Source organism: Ambystoma mexicanum, chromosome 6q, assembly GCF_040938575.1.
Source record: "Ambystoma mexicanum isolate Mex_15411 chromosome 6q, UKY_AmexF1_1, whole genome shotgun sequence".
NCBI lineage: Eukaryota > Metazoa > Chordata > Amphibia > Caudata > Ambystomatidae > Ambystoma > Ambystoma mexicanum.
The window spans coordinates 499,906,344-499,925,507 of NC_090937.1; positions in this window are offsets into that span (position 1 = coordinate 499,906,344).

The following is a 19,164-nucleotide window of genomic DNA, read 5'->3' on the forward strand; positions in this document are numbered from 1 at the left end:
AACTGCAAGCGTCGCTCCTTGTTCTTAATCCAGCACCATTGTTCGAATTTTGTTTTTATGGATTGTGGTCGCGTCAGCAGGTCTTGCAAGGTCAGATCGGCCTTGGATAAGGTAGATATCATTATTTGTTTCCACTCGTCTAGCAGTATCGAGTTTCCTGTAGTTTTTTCCCCAGCAAAGATTTCAAATGCTGGCGTTATGGTGATCAAATTCATTTTGCGTAGTGCCATTAGTGATTTCCACATTACATGAGTGTGTAGGGAATTTAAGGATAATTCATGTCTTATGTGGATCATCGAGATGTATGAAGGAAGCTTCAGGACACGCCGCCAGTAGATCCCTTCTAGCTTTTGCCAGAACAAGGCATCGATGTTCCAACCAGACTCTGAACCGAAGGTAATTGCAGGAATCACCTTTTGGATGTAGAAGGTCAGGACTGGTGCTAGAGTGAACTTTCCAAAGTTTCTATTCAGCAGCTGGCCTTGTATGCTGTATTGAGTCATTTTGTTGACCATGTCGACCTTCCAATGATGTTCGTGCACTGAATTGTTGAATGTTATTCCCAAGTATCTGATCGAGTTAACTACATCCAGTCGCTTGTCGTCAATTTTCCACTCACAAGCTTTCTGTTTGTCAGTGCGATGGTGACCAATGATGACAATTTTGGATTTTTCGATGTTTAGCTCCAGGTCATTTTTTTTTAGATAATCGTGGAGATTTGTTAGCTGGCGTTGCAGACCAATCTGTGTCTGGTCCAGCAAAACTACATTGTCAGCATAAATTATGCATCCTATTTCATTATTGTTCAATTTCGGTGGGAAACAACGCACCTCTTTACGATATGCTGGGAGATCAGAAATGAATAATTTGAAGAGTTCGGATGCTAGTGGGCATCCCTGTTTCACACCTGAGTTTGTTGAGATCGGTTTAGATAGTAAGCCTTGATTGTTTAATCTTATTTTGATGGTAGTCTGTGTGTGCAGAGCTCTTATCGATGCAACCAGGTCGCTTGGACACTTCCAATTTATTAATTTTTGCCATAATTTACTGCGGTTTACGCTATCAAAAGCTCCCCTCAGATCGATGAATGCCAGATATAGTCTCGACTTTGCTTTTAGGCTTTCAAGTTTTAGTATGTTTATTAGCAGCAGGTTTACCTCTACACCTACGCCTTTTGTGAAGCCTGTTTGCCGGATATCAAAGATTTTCTCTTGTATGGACCATGCCGTTAGCCTTTGTCGTAAAAAGAGGCGAAGATTTTTCCAATGGTGTCCAACAGGGCAATCGGACGATAGTTGGTTGTGTCAGCCCTGTTGCCCTTTTTATAGATTGGCACTATGATCGCCACACGCCAAGAATCTAGTATCGTCATTGATGTGGACAGGCGTGCAAATAATTGTACAATAAAGGTAGCCCATTGTTGTTCATTCTTCTTCAGCATCATGTTGGATATTAGGTCTGGGCCTGCTGCATGTGAGCTTTTGAGGGCTCGTATTGCGGCTCTGATGTCTTCCACAGTTATTTGGAGATTCCAAGATGTTAGCTCATTTATGGATATTCTTATGTCTTCATTAGATGGTTTATTGAAGATTTTAGTAAAATGGTGTTCCCATGTAGCGGCATCGATCGTATTGGATGGTATTTGATGATGTCTCGAATTGCCTGTATTCAGAATTATCCAGGTTTCCCGAGAATTCTTCTGAATTAGATGTTTCATCAGAAGCTCGGCTTTGTCTTGCTCGATTATTTGTTTCTGAGATTTCAACCAGTTACGATATGCTTGACGACGCACACGTATTGCGGCTTTGATTGTAGTTTTCGCGCTGGCTGAATTACAAGACTTCTTTAAGGCTCTAATGTCACGTCGCATAACCTGTTTGGCTTGAGTCAGGATTGTAGACGAAAGATGTTTGTGAGTTGCACCCATTATATGATTGGCAGCTTTAGTTGTAATAAAGTCTGAAAGCAAGGGAGCATAACTCACAGACAGATCGCTGTCTCGACAAAATTGCTGGCATAGTTTTTCGATCTTGGGACTGTCAATTCTAAGACGATTTCCGCCGGTATTTACGGAAATAGTAGGTTTGTTGGATCTTTGTTCAAGTGACCATTCTATCATGCAGGTCAGTCTGAGCAGCTTATGATCACTACTAGGCATAGTTCTTATTGACAAAGTCAGATCGCTTTCAAATAGATGTTGAGATACCCAGAAGTAGTCAATTATTGACTGCGCATTTCGAGACGACCATGTTGACTGAGGAGGTTGATCCCCTATAGCTTGGCCATTTATCATGAAGCAGTTCCGATTCCGTAAAGCCTGGCTCCACTTTAACTCTCGACTTTTTTCTTCGTCTCGAGTTAGTCATTTAAATGTCTTTGTCGCATGATCATGTTTAAACCATGAGCAATTTAGATCACCTGCAGAAATTATGGATAAGTTCTTATTGACGGTTTGTGATTTGTCAATACAAGATGTTATTGCGTTTATAAAATTTTTGGTGCTGATTTTGTTCGGATTCCAGTATCCGTTTAAGACAAGCAAATGTTTCCTTGTGTCTAAATTTTCATCTGTTGTCTGAAGCAGTGCACTTTGCACAAAAGGATTGGGATTAGAGGAATCAACCAGGCGCCACCTGGTGTTTATTTTAATCATCATTAGTAAACCAGAAGAAGGTCGCCCCTTTAAATTTTTGATTGCTGGGTTTAATAATGTTAAGAAGCCATCTCGTGACGGCGGGTCGCATAACCAGGTCTCCTGCAGACAGATGACGAAGACTTTATCTAAATCAGCGTCAAAGTTGTTAAATAAGTGAACAAAACCTCGAGTATTCCAGGATATGAATTCACGAGTACACTTGTTTCCGGTCCTTGGTGGCTAACATCGTTCAGCCTCCATATTATAATTGGTGATTTTCGCAGAGTGGTTGTTGTTTGATCTTGGGTTCTCCTTGGTGGTTGTAGCTCTGCTTAGTTCGGTACATCTTTGCTTTTGCGTTTCTTGAGAAGTTCTTTGTCCGCTTGTCTTCGACCTATCGAATCTTGTGCTCGTAGGTTCCTCAGAGATATCGAACCCAAGTGCTAGCAATTCCTCTAAGGCTTTCGCAATTGTGTTTCGAACTGAGACCAAGGGTATATGTAATAGAACCTGGTGAAAGCGTTTTTCTGTTACATACTCAACAATTCGTATGTCTTCAGACAAGATAGTTCGTAGAGATGGAATGCAGGCAAATAGTTTCAAAACATTATTGCGATTCAAGTTTAGATCACGATCTTCTCGATTTAGATTTTGTAGTCTCAGTTTGTAGTTCGTAGGGCTTGAGCCGTTTCTTAGGGATGAAGAGGCATGAGAGATGTAGCGAGCTTGCTTCTTTTCTTGGAGGCGTGTGTTTTTGGGATTTAGCCGCGACAGCCGATTGGGGGATGGCCTCAAATTCGTCGACCCATTTTTGTGGTTCATGTCTTCGTCCATGTTAAGGTTTTTTCTGTGTGGCAACTCATAATGAGGGTCATCAGGCACCACGATAGGGTCAGTGATGGGGGTTCCACATGCAGCGTCGTCGGAGTAGGTTGAAAGATTGCAGAGATCGATTTCTATATCCGATGACTTACTTGAACGGCTTTCACAATCTGATTCCGTTCTTTGTCGTTTGCTCGCTGGTGCAGTGAGGCGCCCATGGCCTCCACAATCGTTGTCCGCATACACAATGTTTTCTTTGCTGGATTTTGACGATTCTGTTCTGCAAGATGGAGCAGACCTGTTATCAGGCATTGCATTTCTGATGAATTTCTGTGACATCGCGTTGCTAGCGCGTTTTTTAGTTGCATGTATTCCCTTCCCAAAAACTGATTGTCGACCATGTGTTAGCAAAGCTTTTTGGTCAGAAATCGTGGAAGCCTTTATGGCTTTTGCCGCGCCTTCGAAGATTCCAAAAGAAGTCAAAGGCAAATCAGGTTGGGTACTTTTGGCTGAACTGGGTACTTGTTCACTCAGCGTCGGCACAGGAGCACGCGCAAGCAGGGGCGCTGTCAGATTTCTTTCTCCGTTGTTGACAGCCGCAACAATGGAGGTTGTTTCTACGACTAGTGACTTCAAAGATTGAACAGAATCATTTGTGTCTTGTGGTCGTTTTTGCGGTGGTATTGAAGCCTTGGTTGATCGTGTAGGTGCTTGCGAGATTGTTGAAACGATGTTTGAACCCATCATGGTTGATGAATGTCTCATCCATTTCACAGCTTCAAGTAACCCATCAGATAAGATGTCGTTTTGGCAATGATGCCGTGCTGCAAGGTCACTCAAACGTTCTTGCCATCGCATCGTATGTTCTGCTTCTTGAGACAATTGTGATTGTAAAAAGTTTGTCACGTTGTCAAATTTGTCCATCTTTTCTTTGAGGGATAAGATAAGTGATGTCTGGTCTTTGTAGGCCTCCTGCAGTGACTCGTACATCTTCAAGAACGGAAGCAGGGCTGCAGAAGTAGCTGCTAAGACGTTGTTATAGATCTGCATCGCTGCAGCTGAGGAGAGACTCGGTTTTGAGTCGGTAGTGGTTTTATCCGCCGAAGATGAATGTGAGCAATTTGTGTTTTCTGTTTGAGGCTCACTAGAAGACGACGTATTCACTGCTGTATTGACAGAGATATTTTGTTGAAGTTGTAAGGGATTTGGCCGTGGATGAACATTTCTTGGAGTACTAGAGGAGGCCGTGTTGGAGGTGTGAGATCGCGTCTTGATATGAGTTGTGTTGGTAGTGTTAACCTCTGCACTACTAGTGATTCTTGTGTCGCATGATGTTGGACACATTTGGGTTCTTTTCCGCATCGGACCACGATCGGAAATGTCGCGTGATCTGTGTAAGTGATCACTTGCAGTGTCAAGGTTGTGACTGAGTTGATTAGTTACTTGTCCTTGGATAACATGACAATTCCTAGGCCCTTGAGTGGGCTGAGTGTTGCCTGGCAACACTAGTTCTTTTGCTTGTTCTGTCGAAGAGCGATCCTGAGGACTGTGTGACGGTGTTATATTCGTCGTCCTAGAATTGCCAAATAAGAGTTTAAGTTCCAATGAGGCACTCGATTGAGTTTTATGTATCTGATGAGATTCAGCTTCAGTGAACAAGGGCTCATTATCCGCAACCTCAGGATCTTCAATCAAAGGTATTGCAGTTTGCGATTCCTCATTGAATGCAGTCAAGTTGTCAATTCCTTCCTCATCTTGCGAGGCTTCCATAATTTCAGCATCTGTGATTTCGAAAGGTGTGAAAAATTCCTCAGTGTTTCCTATTGAATTTAACGTTGGCTGGGATGTATAGTTAAGCTGACATGATCGTGATCGTGAGGAATCTAAAGAAATAGGAGGTAGGTTGGTTAGAGTTAGTAGTGGTCGTTGTAAGGAAACGTTTGATTTCCCGGCATCATTCACTATGGGAGCACTCGCTTCAGATTTGTCGGACTCTGACTCAAGCGTAGCCTCCTCAGCGAAGGATTTGGGCATGCTTTGAGCCACCATGGAACCTGTTTGATTGGTTACGCAATCGAGCAAAAATACCGATTGATCACCGAAGTAGGAGTTTTTGTGAGCAGAGATTGATTGTGTGTCGAGGCTCGCAAACTCTACAGAAGTTGCGGCGCAAGCTTTCTTTGTCCATTCCGCGCTCTTCGCTCTAGCGTTTGTGCTCGACGTATTTACGATTAGAGCTTCAGGGTCAGCAAGGGGAAAGGTAGACGCTACGGTCGCAGCGATCTCAAGCGGGGTCACATTAGTGGACATAGTAGGTGCAAGCGGCACCGGTATTGCTAGTTGGTGCTTATCAATCATTAAGTGAACAGTTTCAGGTAATCCTTTAGCCGCGTGTCTCTTTGAAACAGAGCTTACCTTTGAAGACGCGGGAGCAGAGTCCGCCTTCAAGGGTGTCCACGGATTCTGCATCCAACGCTGTTGTATTGTTTTGTGCCTTGTTTGGGGGCCCCCATGGCCAGTTCGAGCAGTCATTTCACAACTTTGTGCACAGTGCTGCCAGACGCGGACTGACGCAGACTGACTCTGCGCACGACTCCGCGCTTGGTGTGGGGTTATATAGTCGCCGCCCACAGCCCACAGCCGGCAGGTTAAAGCAGCAGTACTTGATTTAGGAAAACACTCGGCAAACACTTGGTCGAACACGTAGCTGCAGCTCCTCACAACCCAAAAAAGTCAAGTGGACTGACGCAGTCTGACTCTGCGCACGACTCGGCGCGCGCTCCGCGCTTGGTGTGGGGTTATATAGTCACCGCCCACAGCCCACAGCCGGCAGGTTAAAGCAGGTTAAAGCAGCAGTACTTGATTTAGGAAAACACTCGGCAAACACTTGGTCGAACACGTAGCTGCAGCTCCTCACAACCCAAAAAAGTCAAGTGGACTGACGCAGACTGACTCTGCGCACGACTGTATTGAAAAAAAGAAAGAATGCTAAAGAAATGAAACAAACTACAATGGGAATGAGAAAAAATAAGCTGCATGTCCGTATAAAAAAATAAAAACAGCAAATCAGAATCCAAAAAAATGTCGTCCAAAGTCAAATGTAAAAAAATATCTATCCAATTAAGAACCATGTAAAAAACTTCCAAGGGTCCATGAGCCCAACTGAACAAAGGAAACCTACAAAAAAACCTAACTAAAATGCAACTATATACAAAAAGTGGAGCAGTGTCCGTCGACTCCAAATCATAAGAACAAACAAAGGAAACCTAAAACTAAAGAACTATATACAAAGGCGGCGGGCAAGTCCGGCGGCTCACTTCGTGGTGTTCCGGGCCAGGGCATCATCGAACTCCTGTTCGATGTCCCGGAGGCGGTCTAGTTCCATGGCCCCGAGGGTCCGCAGGGACAACGCCGTGTCCGCAGGGACAACGCCTCCTCCAACCCCCTGCGGATTGCCTCGAGGCACTCGGCCCGCCTCAGGGCCCTCCGCATGGAGTTCTCCGCCCTGACCATTGTGAGCCGCGCCTCTTCCGCCCGCCGCCGCTCTGCACCTATGGCGTGGCCCAACCGCTGCCACACGGAAGACACTCTCTGTCCTGGGTCCTCCTGCCCTCCGGCCGATGCCTGCCCCTCCGATGTCGAAGGCCCCGAGCCTTCATGGCTCCCACCATGTTGCTGCTGCTGCTCTGCCTCTGCCCGTGCACTGCCTCCTGCTGCCTGCACATCCTCCGCCGGCTGGGGTGCAGTTGTTGATGTGGCCACCCCTGCTGGACCTCCGACTCCCGACTGTGGCAGGAATGCCTCCTCCACCAGCCTGGCCGCACCGTCAGAGGCAGCTCCACAGGGCACCCAGGTGACTGATGGGTGGGAAGATGGCACAGAGGACGACTGGCGCGTAGGGGGTCCAGTTGAGGAGGGGGTCGGAGCAAGCCCCATCAGACGGAGGAATCCGGCCTGGGTGACCTGTCCCAGCAGGCTGACGTGGTCAACGAGCCATTCGAGATGACGTGCAGTCTCTCCATGAAAAGACTGCAGGTCACCTCGCATGGCCCGTTGATGCAACGCCACACCAGCCAGGACAGGCTCAACCCGGACCTGGATGGCCATGTCCGCAGGCAGAGGAAGGCCAGTTGACGTCACCTCATCCCCTGCCTGAAAACGGGTCTGGACGTAGGCATCCCTGCTGGTGCAAGATGATGCAGGGACAGGATCGGGGACAGGATTGCACACAGGCACCTCCGCGGCGGCCTGTGCTGCCTCCTGTCCCTGGTCCTGCACTGCACCACTAGCACCAGTGGGATCCCCACCTCCAGACCCCGTCTCTGGTGCTTGCACGGCCTCCTCCTCCACCAAACCCCCCACCAACCTGGATGACTCCATGCCATCTCCCCTGTTGGGCCCTGTGGGGTCCCAGCTGCCCCTTCTGCTGCCAAGGAGTCCAACTCCAACCTCCGCCTCTTGGACCTCCCCCCGGCAGCTGCAGCCTGGGACGCGGCACCGGACTCCTTACTCCCCGACGAGATGACAACACGGGAGGGGAGCCGGGCCTTGCGTCTCCGGCTGGCGGTCGGAACCCCGCTGCTGTGCTCCACAGCACCTTCTCCGCCCTCTTCATCAGTTGACGCTGCAGACAGGGAGAAACAAAACACAGGCATCAGGGCACTGTACAATGGACACATACACACATGACAGTTGCACATGAGTGGCATTGGCAAACCTCAGACATGTCATCACAATCCCCAACACACATGTCATTGCAACTCGCACACATGAGCCATACCACAGCCATATCGCAACTGCCACCACCATCCCTACACATACAACTGCATGAGCAGCCAAAGGGAGCCACACATCACATGCAACACAGGAAGTGCACCACACATGTACACACACCACCACACTTGCATGCATGTGTACACCTCTGCCAAGTGTCGCACTGTTCAGACGGGCATCCATGTCACATCTGCCAATCAGGCTTCCACATACCGCTGTCACATGCATCCATGTTGCATCACTGTTGCACCCTTGTCAAATACACACACATGCACATGTACACAGTGCTCATACATGCAGCCGAAAACAACATACATGCGTGACATCACGGACATGTCTACTTACATACATATTCATCCAAACATGTGTGCACGCACAACTGCATTTGGCATGCAAGCCTACACACACAAGCACCATCCATGTCTCACACATTACAGCCCTCGCATGTGTCAGCCCCACGGCCCTGTACACCCCCACCCATACTCCACCCCATACAAACAGATGTGCAACCTGCACAATACCGAATAATCACCACACGCACTGCTCACAATCAGGATGCATGTACACTCACCGCTCGACTCCAGACGGGTCTGCTTCTCTAGGACCTGGACGTGGAGCGCTGGGGATATGCGTTCCAGGACCCTCATCTGTTCTTCCGACAAGTGGCCCCGGCGCCCCTTGGCATCCGCTGCCTTCAAGAGGCGCTGGGCCTTGTTCAGGGTCCTGGACCTGAAGTCCTCCCAGCGCTTCCTGACATGTTGTAAGTCCCGGACTGCCACCCCCTCCGCGTTGATGGCAGTCACGATGTCAGTCCAGATCCGAGTCCGTCCTTCCTTGTCGGCGCGGGAACTTCCAAAGAGGGCATCATACTGCGCCAGGACTTGCTCCACCAGGACACCAACTTCGGTGGCACTGAAGCTGGTGCCCCTCTGCCTCTCTGGCCAGGGGTTGTCAGTGGTCACAGATGGTGTTTGCCCCGACATGACAACCCCAGAGGCAGGAGTGGGTGGGGAACTGGGTCCTGGGGCTGGGCTGTGGAGCGATGGAATCCCAGTCGGGAGTCTTCAGTTCCAGCAGGGGTGGTCACAGCAACAGCACCCCTGGCTGATGTGCAGGCAGCAAATGGCAGTGCACGTGGGCAGCAGGCAGTCAGGCAGCAGCAGATGGCAGGTGGGAGCGTGCTCGGGGCTCTGGGGGGCAGTAGTTCGGCCTTCTGGGCAGGAGCGTGGTCTTCCGTGTGCTTACGCGTGGCCAGCTTGGTACGGAGTGATTTGGCACGTGAAAATCCTGCACGTCAGTGTGAAAATCGAGGAAAGGCCCTTAGCGCGTAAGCGCGTCAGCACGCATACGCGATTCTATTGGACCAAAGGCCCTCAGTGCGTAAACGCGTCGCCAGCGTATGCGCGTCTATGAAGTCACATGCACGTTGAATTGGGCACACGTTTGAAAATGTTGCGTGTGAAAAAAATGAAAGACACGTCTGAGTGTCAAACCGTGTAATTGGTGGGAATGGGCCTAGCGCGTACACTCGGCAGTGACAAAGCGTGTAATTGGTGGAAATGGCCCTACACGCAGAAGTGACAAAGCGTGTAATTGGTGGAAATGGCCCTAGCGCGTACACGTCGCGTAAGTGACGCTGGACGTGTGGGCCTGTATAAAAGGTACGTGTAGAACACCATTTCCTTGTACGTGCTTTTCGTGGAGAGCGAGTGGGTGAATTCTGTACTTCTTGTCGTTTCACACGCAATTTACTTCACGGCGTTTCAAGTTCGTATTCCCTGTTACCTCTGACAGCTTTTTCTCTTTTTTCTCTTTTACTGGTTTACCTGGGCCTGTTCCCTCAAACAGTGTTCCCTTCTACTGTTGTCCTGTCTCCTCAGACAGCGTACAAATCTTCTTTTGGCGGGGGTGTTGCCAACCGAACACGCTCCTTTTTCACGCTCTTTTACCTGGCAGACGGTGAGTCACGCACGTATCTAACAACTGTGCTTGCCCCGTGTGTAGCCTACCCCTTCAGAGGTCATTCTAGGCTGCGTGTGACACGCATACGTTCATTCTTGTGTTACTGGGTGCCACAGCGTAGTGCAGGTTTTTCTTTCTGCACACGTGGTCTAGGAGGGGTTGCGTGCACGTCATCTCCCTTTTTTGGGGCTCCTGTGCGTAGCGTGACCCGTCATCTTTCCCCAGGGGTTACATTCCGCCTTGCTAGAGCACTAGGGTACAATTACCATCTGGTACCCAACCCCTTTGACCCCCAATTGCCCAGGACAATAGTTTACAGCCACTCCCATACGCACATTAACATCAGTGCCATGGCTGGGAGGCGAGGATTCCGTAAGGGTGGCAAAGGTGGAAGAGCCACAAGTGGTGGCCGTGGTGGATCCGGTAGGGGACGTGGTCGTTACTTGCAGGGTGAGCCTGTCCCCCCATGTGTGGAGGACCAGTCAAGGGCACCCATAATCCCCCCCCCTCCCGTTGAGGCTGATGTGGCTGACGCCATCCATGCTCAGCCCTTGTTGGACCAGCCCATTGTGGCACCAGACCTGGCTGACTCCATGGCTGACTTCCAGGTCAGCAGGCCTATGACACGTGCGCTGGTGCACGTTGATGTCATCATGCCACGTGCATCTGGGGCAGCAAGGTCATCTGCTGCCCCAAGTAGGCAGGGCGGAGAGGCTGCAGGGGCAGCTGCGGCTCCATCCACCCCAGCTCTCACACACCCAGCCAGGACAGTGTCGGTCCTAGTCCATCCTGCTGACATTCCCCCTGACACCATTACACTTGAGCCAATACCTGCACCAACTCCCATGCTGAGTGTGCAATCCCACACTCCTGATACAGAGTCCACCAGGGCTCCTGCCCCTAGTGTCCAGAGCGGCGCAGGACACTCAGGATCACCACCACTTTCCAAGCAGAAGAGGAAGAGTGCTCGTCCGGCACAGGCTGATGCCCCAGACACGGCTACACAGTCCGGCCCGTCCAGGAAGCCCAGCTTCACGGATGACGAACTGAATGCACTTGTCGAGTATGTGTCCGCACATGATAACGAGATGGTCATTGTTGCAGGATCCAAGACCACACCTGCACAACGCCAGGCACACTGGCAGACCGTTGCGGACATCGTAAGTGCCCTTGGAATCGTGAGGCGCACAGCCAATGATTGCTATAAGCGCTGGAATGACCTAAAGCGCAGGGCAAAGAGTAAGCTGGCCTCAAGTCATGCAGCAACTCTAGTGACTGGAGGTGGGTCTCCAGTAGTAGACATGGAACTCACTCCACATGAGTCAGTCGCTGGGACCTACGTCACGGAGGAACAGATCCAAGGCGTGGGAGATCTGCCTGATTACGAGGCATTGTCCGGTGAGTGCACATGCATGTGTGTGTCATCCATGTGCATGGTGTGTGTGTGAGGGCTTCTGTTTGTGTGCCAGGTGAGAGTGTGTGCGCCTGAGTCGTATGGGTCAGCCATGTGCTTCATGCAATACATCCTGCGAAGCTGCATTAGGCCATAGCAGTATCCCTTCTGCCAACAGTAGACATCTAGCCCAACTGCACGCCAGTTGCCCTTGAAGTGTCACCTTGCCACAACATTGTTGCTTATTTTTCACTGTTCATACAGGCAGATTGTTTGCATTCCACCACTTTTACTAGGCATTTCACAGTCCTCTAGTCACATGTCTGACATGGCTATGGTAAAGTGGAGTGACTTTGTTACCTGGATATAATTTGTTCACACATGTCCCTGTGCAATTGGACCATTTTGGACAGGCAGCTCCAGGTGAAAAATCTGACCTGTTTGAATTAGAAAAGCTATTACATGCGGGAACTGGACTGAATGAATAGGTGCTGCCCTCCTCTACATCTTCACTCAATAGCAATGGTACATGCCATCTGTGTGATGGCATGTGTGTTTCACCTGGCAATCACAGGCCAATGTGTGATGCCACTGCCAGGCAGCATGCAGAAAATGTGTTCATCTTCCATCTTGGTGTCATCAGTGTGTGCCATTGCCTGCCCTTCATATGCAGTGAGGGTGCATGCATGGGAGGGTTTTAGTCATGTGGGACATGTGTCAATCAAGTACTGGTTCTCTTGCTTCTCAGCCCTCATTGTGTGCCATGGTGCTAATGCCTGTTTCCATTTCTTTGTTTTTATGTCTTTGCAGGGGAAGACGCACCTGATACTGCTGGGGTTGTGGAGATGGTGCAGACCCAGGAGGGGTCCGAGGGCTGACCAACCACCAGTGAGGGACGTGGTGTGGTGGTGGGTGAGAACCCACAAGTGCTGCAGGTCGTGCTCTCAAGGGGTGTCTCTGGCTGCACCTCCCCCGAGCTGTACTCAGGTGTTGATTCGGATGAGACCTACGTGCCGTCGCAGGTGAGTGTTCCAGGGAGGGATTCTGTTCTGTCCCACCCACCTGCACCAGGGTCAGAACCCTCAATGGGGATGTCAGTGTTGGCAGCTACGCCTTTGGTGGTTACGGATGCAGGGTCACACTCCGCGACATCTGATCCTGTTCCTGGGCCAGCAGATCAGAGGGGGAATGCAGTCCTGCAGCCTCAGGCAGTGCCGGCACAGCAAGGCGCACTTCGCCTTGCCCCAGACAGGTGTGGTGCCCGCCGACATGGTGGCCGTACGCCACCTGGCAATACCGCATGGGAGCAATCCATTTACGGTATGGCTACCCAACAGGCAGCATCATCAGAGATGATGGCTCAGGCCATGGATAGGGTGGCCACTTCCATTGTCCCCCCTGAAAGGCTGATGGAGCGACTACAGCAGGCAACCGACTCCATCTGCCAGTCACACAGGGAGGACATGTTGGCGTCCAACAGGGACAGGCGAGTGGCACTGGCGACTCTGCAGGAGGCCATCTCCGTAGAGTCCCAGGGCCACAGGGAAGCCCTGAGGCAGGGGCTCCTTCACCTCAGGACGACTCTTGTTGAGCTTGAGGCTTCAACACACCAAAGGACAGAACAGCAGCTGGAGCGTCTCACCCGTACGCTCTCAGCTGAGATGCAGGCAACGAGGGCGGAGGTCCGGGCATCCTGTGAGTTGTTGCATGGGGACCTCCGCACACTCATCCTCCAGAACCAGACCTACCACACCCGCATGCTTGCAGCCATGGAGGAGCAGACTAGGGCCTTGCGTGGGCTGCCTCCCATAGTGCAACCACCTCCGGATGCAGCTGCACAGGGTGATAATAGCGACAGCAGTGATACTGCCACAATAGGGTAGCTGTGTGGGCCATGAGCCCATGGAGGTGTTTTTTTTTCCCAGGATCCACACAGGTGGGTTTTGGTGTGCACCCTGTCCTCGGACCTCCTGGGTGGCCTCCCAAACCCCCCCCGGGCCCATCAATGGCCATTTTTGATTTTTATTTTTATTTTTGATTTTTATTTTTATTTTTATTTTTATTTTTGATTTTGATTTTTATTTTTATTTTTATTTTTATTTTTATTTTTATTTTTTATTTCTAATTAATTTTTCCCAATTATTTTGGGACAATTTGTTGCCTTCCGTGGTTCCTGTGGGCATACGCTGCATTGTGGCTGGGCACATGCAGGCTTGTCATGTATTTGGTTCAGATGCTTGGGTTTGAGTCACACACACCCCTCCTGCTTCCCGTTTCCATGGGCTTGCAAAGGGTGTGCCCAAGTGACATTGACGTACATGGTGACATTGGACTCCCACTACATGTGTGGGTAGTCTAGTCAGTACTGTGTATACATTCCTAGTGCATATTGCTGTTGTGTTGTACACTGCATGTTGCATTGATGTGTAACTCATCATCTGTGTCTACCTCCCAATTTGCAGGTCCCTTCCTCACAAGGCCCTCTAGTCTGGAGGTGGGGTCCATGTTGGCAGCAGTGCACCTACAACTCTACATGGCGCCAACACTGCACAGTTGGTAGTGGTGGGAGTGCAGGCATTTCCAGGTGGTGAGACTACTAATATATAACATTTGTGATGTCATGTCAATGGTAGTACATGCTCAAGTTTGTTGTTGGTCCTGCATTACTGTGAGCATTTCAGGTGTTGCAAGTTTCAATTAGGGACACTCTACATTGTGACACTAGTGTCATGTTGTGGGGATTACTTTGTTTACCTGCAAATAGCATGAAATGGCACGGTGTGTCGTGTGGCGGTGCTGGGGATGGGTTGGCTGACATGGCACTGTCCTCTTGTTGCATTTTGCAAGTGGGTATTCATTTTAGCTGCTTGAATGTGTTACTTCACAAAACTGCATTGGTGGTGTCTGTGTGGGTAGGGATGCACACATTGTGACACTTCCAGGTGAACAATCTCAGGCTGATATGGTTTTCACGGTTCATTCTCCAGACATTCAGGATCAGGGTCAGGTTGAGTCATCATTGATTGTCAGATGGAATGTGCCAGGGCAGTGTGCACTCCACAGGGGTGTGATTTCTATGTGAAGTAATTAGCCACTAGCTGTGTACGGGCTGCCTCCCCCCGTGCCCTTTCCCCTCCCATGCGCAGCGGCTGTGCATGTGGTTGGGGATGTGGGGCCACCACCATGTCCACGGCCAGGCCCCGGCGTGTTGCAACGTTGTGCAGGACACATGCTGCCACTATGATCCTGCACACTACTGGGGGAGCGTACAACAGCTGCCCGCCAGAACGGTCAAGGGAGCGAAAGCGTGACTTTAGCACTCCGAATGTGCTCTCCACTATGCCCCGGGTTGTAATGTGGGCTGTGTTATATCTTACCTTGGGTGGCGTGGTGGGGTTCCGAATTGGCGTCATCATGTGGGGGCTGAGAGGGTAGGCACTGTCCCCTGTGGAGGTGGTGATTGGTATCATTGGTGGGGTTGTGACCTTGCTCAGTATCTGACATGCATGCTTGTGCAGTGGCATTCATACTCACCAAGCAGCCATGTATCGCCATGCCACCCAGCTTCTAGGTCCCGGCTTAGGGTGGACATTCGGTAAATGAAGCTGTCGTGGGTTGACCCGGGATAGTTGGCATATACTGAGGTGATGATTCCCTTGGCATTACATACTACCTGCACGTTGATGGAATGCCAGTGCTTGCGGTTCCTATAGATGTGCTCTGATGCCCTGGGGGGACGTAGAGCCACATGGGTGCAGTCGATGGCACCTAGCACTTTGGGGAATCGTGCCACACCGTAAAAATCCAGGGCGGCAGCATGCCTTTCTGCAGGTGTTCTGGGCAGGTATATGTGCCTGCGGACTGATGGGCGTGCAGTGATGATGTTCAAGACCTGGTGTAGGCAGTGTGACTGGGTGGCCTGTGATACACCACCCACAATGGCACTTGTCCGCTGAAATGATCCAGTGGCTAAGAAGTGCAGTACATTGAGGACCTTCTCCAGGGGGCTGAGTGCTTGGGAGCACAGGGTGGGTGATGTGAGATCATCCTCCCACTCACTCACCAGGTCCAGTATAATGTGTGGTGGAAACCTGTACCTCCCATGCACCTGGTCATCAGGCATCCCGAAAAGGCTGGTTCTGGGTGTGAATATTCTGGCCCTGACTATTCTCCTCCTCCTCCTTTGGTAGCCCACGCCCACTGCTGCTAGGAACGGTATGTTCATCCTGGGTCTGAGCTTGTTATTTTGTTAGCGCGCAAATTTATGCTTTGCGCGTGTTGTAGGCGAGCGTGTGACCCGCGCACCCCTGAAATCCAGTACCCAGTCCAATAGCGTGTGGAAATTCCCGCGCACACCGGGATACAGGTGCGCTGACGTACTTGCGTGTGTAAGTGCCCGCGCACCCCTGATATACACGTACATAGGCCAATCGCGTGTACGCGCACTTTTGTCCAATTACACGCGATGACACTCTGACGTGCTGTCCAATTACACGCGATGACACTCTGACGTGCTGTCCAATTACACGCGATGACACTCTGACGTGCAGTCTTTCCACGTGTGCTCTGTCATCACGTGCTGTGTGGGAAACACCCGTGAGGGTCACGTCACAGACGCGCTTACGCGCTGAGGGCCTTTGGTCCAATAGAATCGCGTATGCGTGCTGACGCGTTTACGCGCTGAGGGCCTTTGGTCCAATAGAATCGCGTATGCGTGCTGACGCGCTTACGCGCTAAGGGCCTTTCCTCGATTTTCACGCTGACGTGCAGGATTTTCACGTGCCAAATCACTCCGTACCAAGCTGGCCACGTGTAAGCACACGGAAGACCACGCTCCTGCCCAGAAGGCCGAACTACTGCCCCCCAGAGCCCCGAGCACGCTCCCACCTGCCATCTGCTGCTGCCTGACTGCCTGCTGCCCACGTGCACTGCCATTTGCTGCCTGCACATCAGCCAGGGGTGCTGTTGCTGTGACCACCCCTGCTGGAACTGAAGACTCCCGACTGGGATTCCATCGCTCCACAGCCCAGCCCCAGGACCCAGTTGCCCACCCACTCCTGCCTCTGGGGTTGTCATGTCGGGGAAAACACCATCTGTGACCACTGACAACCCCCGGCCAGAGAGGCAGAGGGGCACCAGCTTCAGTGCCACCGAAGTTGGTGTCCTGGTGGAGCAAGTCCTGGGGCAGTATGATGCCCTCTTTGGAAGTTCCCGCGCCGACAAGGAAGGACGGACTCGGATCTGGACTGACATCGTGACTGCCATCAACGCGGAGGGGGTGGCAGTCCGGGACTTACAACATGTCAGGAAGCGCTGGGAGGACTTCAGGTCCAGGACCCTGAACAAGGCCCGGCGCCTCTTGAAGGCAGCGGATGCCAAGGGGCGCCGGGGTCACTTGTCGGAAGAACAGATGAGGGTCCTGGAACGCATATCCCCAGCGCTCCACGTCCAGGTCCTAGAGAAGCAGACCCGTCTGGAGTCGAGCGGTGGGTGTACATGCATCCTGATTGTGAGCAGTGCGTGTGGTGATTATTCGGTATTGTGCAGGTTGCACATCTGTTTGTATGGGGTGGAGTATGGGTGGGGGTGTACAGGACCGTGGGGCTGACACATGCGAGGGCTGTAATGTGTGAGACATGGATGGTGCTTGTGTGTGTAGGCTTGCATGCCAAATGCAGTTGTGCGTGCACACATGTTTGGATGAATGTGTATGTAAGTAGACATGTCCGTGATGTCACGCATGTATGTTGTTTGCGGCTGCATGTATGAGCACTGTGTACATGTGCATGTGTGTGTATTTGACAAGGGTGCAACAGTGATGCAACATGGATGCATGTGACAGCGGTATGTGGAAGCCTGATTGGCAGATGTGACATGGATGCCCGTCTGAACAGTGCGACACTTGGCAGAGGTGTACACATGCATGCAAGTGTGGTGGTGTGTGTACATGTGTGGTGCACTTCCTGTGTTGCATGTGATGTGTGGCTCCCCTTTGGCTGCTCATGCAGTTGTATGTGTAGGGATGGTGGTGGCAGTTGCGATATGGCTGTGGTATGGCTCATGTGTGCGAGTTGCAATGACATGTGTGTTGGGGATTGTGATGACATGTCTGAGGTTTGCCAATGCCACTCATGTGCAACTGTCATGTGTGTATGTGTCCATTGTACAGTGCCCTGATGCCTGTGTTTTGTTTCTACCTGTCTGCAGCGTCAACTGATGAAGAGGGCGGAGAAGGTGCTGTGGAGCACAGCGGCGGGGATCCGACCGCCAGCCGGAGACGCAAGGCCCGGCTCCCCTCCCGTGTTGTCATCTCGTCGGGGAGTGAGGAGTCCGGTGCCGCGTCCCAGGCCGCAGCTGCCGGGGGGAGGTCCAAGAGGCGGAGGTTGGAGTTGGACTCCTCGGCAGCAGAAGGGGCAGCAGGGACCCCACAGGGCCCAACAGGGGAAGATGGCACGGAGTCATCCAGGTTGGTGGGGGGTTTGGTGGAGGAGGAGGCCGTGCAAGCACCAGAGACGGGGTCTGGAGGTGGGGATCCCACTGGTGCTAGTGGTGCAGTGCAGGACCAGGGACAGGAGGCAGCACAGGCCGCCGCGGAGGTGCCTGTGTGCAATCCTGTCCCCGATCCTGTCCCTGCATCATCTTGCACCAGCAGGGATGCCTACGTCCAGACCCGTTTTCAGGCAGGGGATGAGCTGACGTCAACTGGCCTTCCTCTGCCTGCGGACCTGGCCATCCAGGTCCGGGTTGAGCCTGTCCTGGCTGGTGTGGCGTTGCGTCAACGGGCCATGCGAGGTGACCTGCAGTCTTTTCATGGAGAGACTGCACGTCATCTCGAATGGCTCGTTGACCACGTCAGCCTGCTGGGACAGGTCACCCAGGCCGGATTCCTCCGTCTGATGGGGCTTGCTCCGACCCCCTCCTCAACTGGACCCCCTACGCGCCAGTCGTCCTCTGTCAAATCTTCCCACCCATCAGTCACCTGGGTGCCCTGTGGAGCTGCCTCTGACGGTGCGGCCAGGCTGGTGGAGGAGGCATCCCTGCCACAGTCGGGAGTCGGAGGTCCAGCAGGGGTGGCCACATCAACAACTGCACCCCAGCCGGCGGAGGATGTGCAGGCAGCAGGAGGCAGTGCACGGGCAGAGGCAGAGCAGCAGCAGCAACATGGTGGGAGCCATGAAGGCTCGGGGCCTTCGACATCGGAGGGGCAGGCATCGGCCGGAGGGCAGGAGGACCCAGGACAGAGAGTGTCTTCCGTGTGGCAGCGGTTGGGCCACGCCATAGGTGCGGAGCAGCGGCGGGTGGAAGAGGCGCGGCTCACAATGGTCAGGGCGGAGAACTCCATGCGGAGGGCCCTTAGGCGGGCCGAGTGCCTCGAGGCAATCCGCAGGGGGTTGGAGGAGGACACGGCGTCGTCCCTGCGGACCCTCGGGGCCATGGAACTGGACCGCCTCCGGGACATCGAACAGGAGTTCGATGATGCCCTGGCCCGGAACACCACGGAGTGAGCCGCTGGACTTGCCCGCCGCCTTTGTATATAGTTCTTTAGTTTTAGGTTTCCTTTGTTTGTTCTTATGATTTG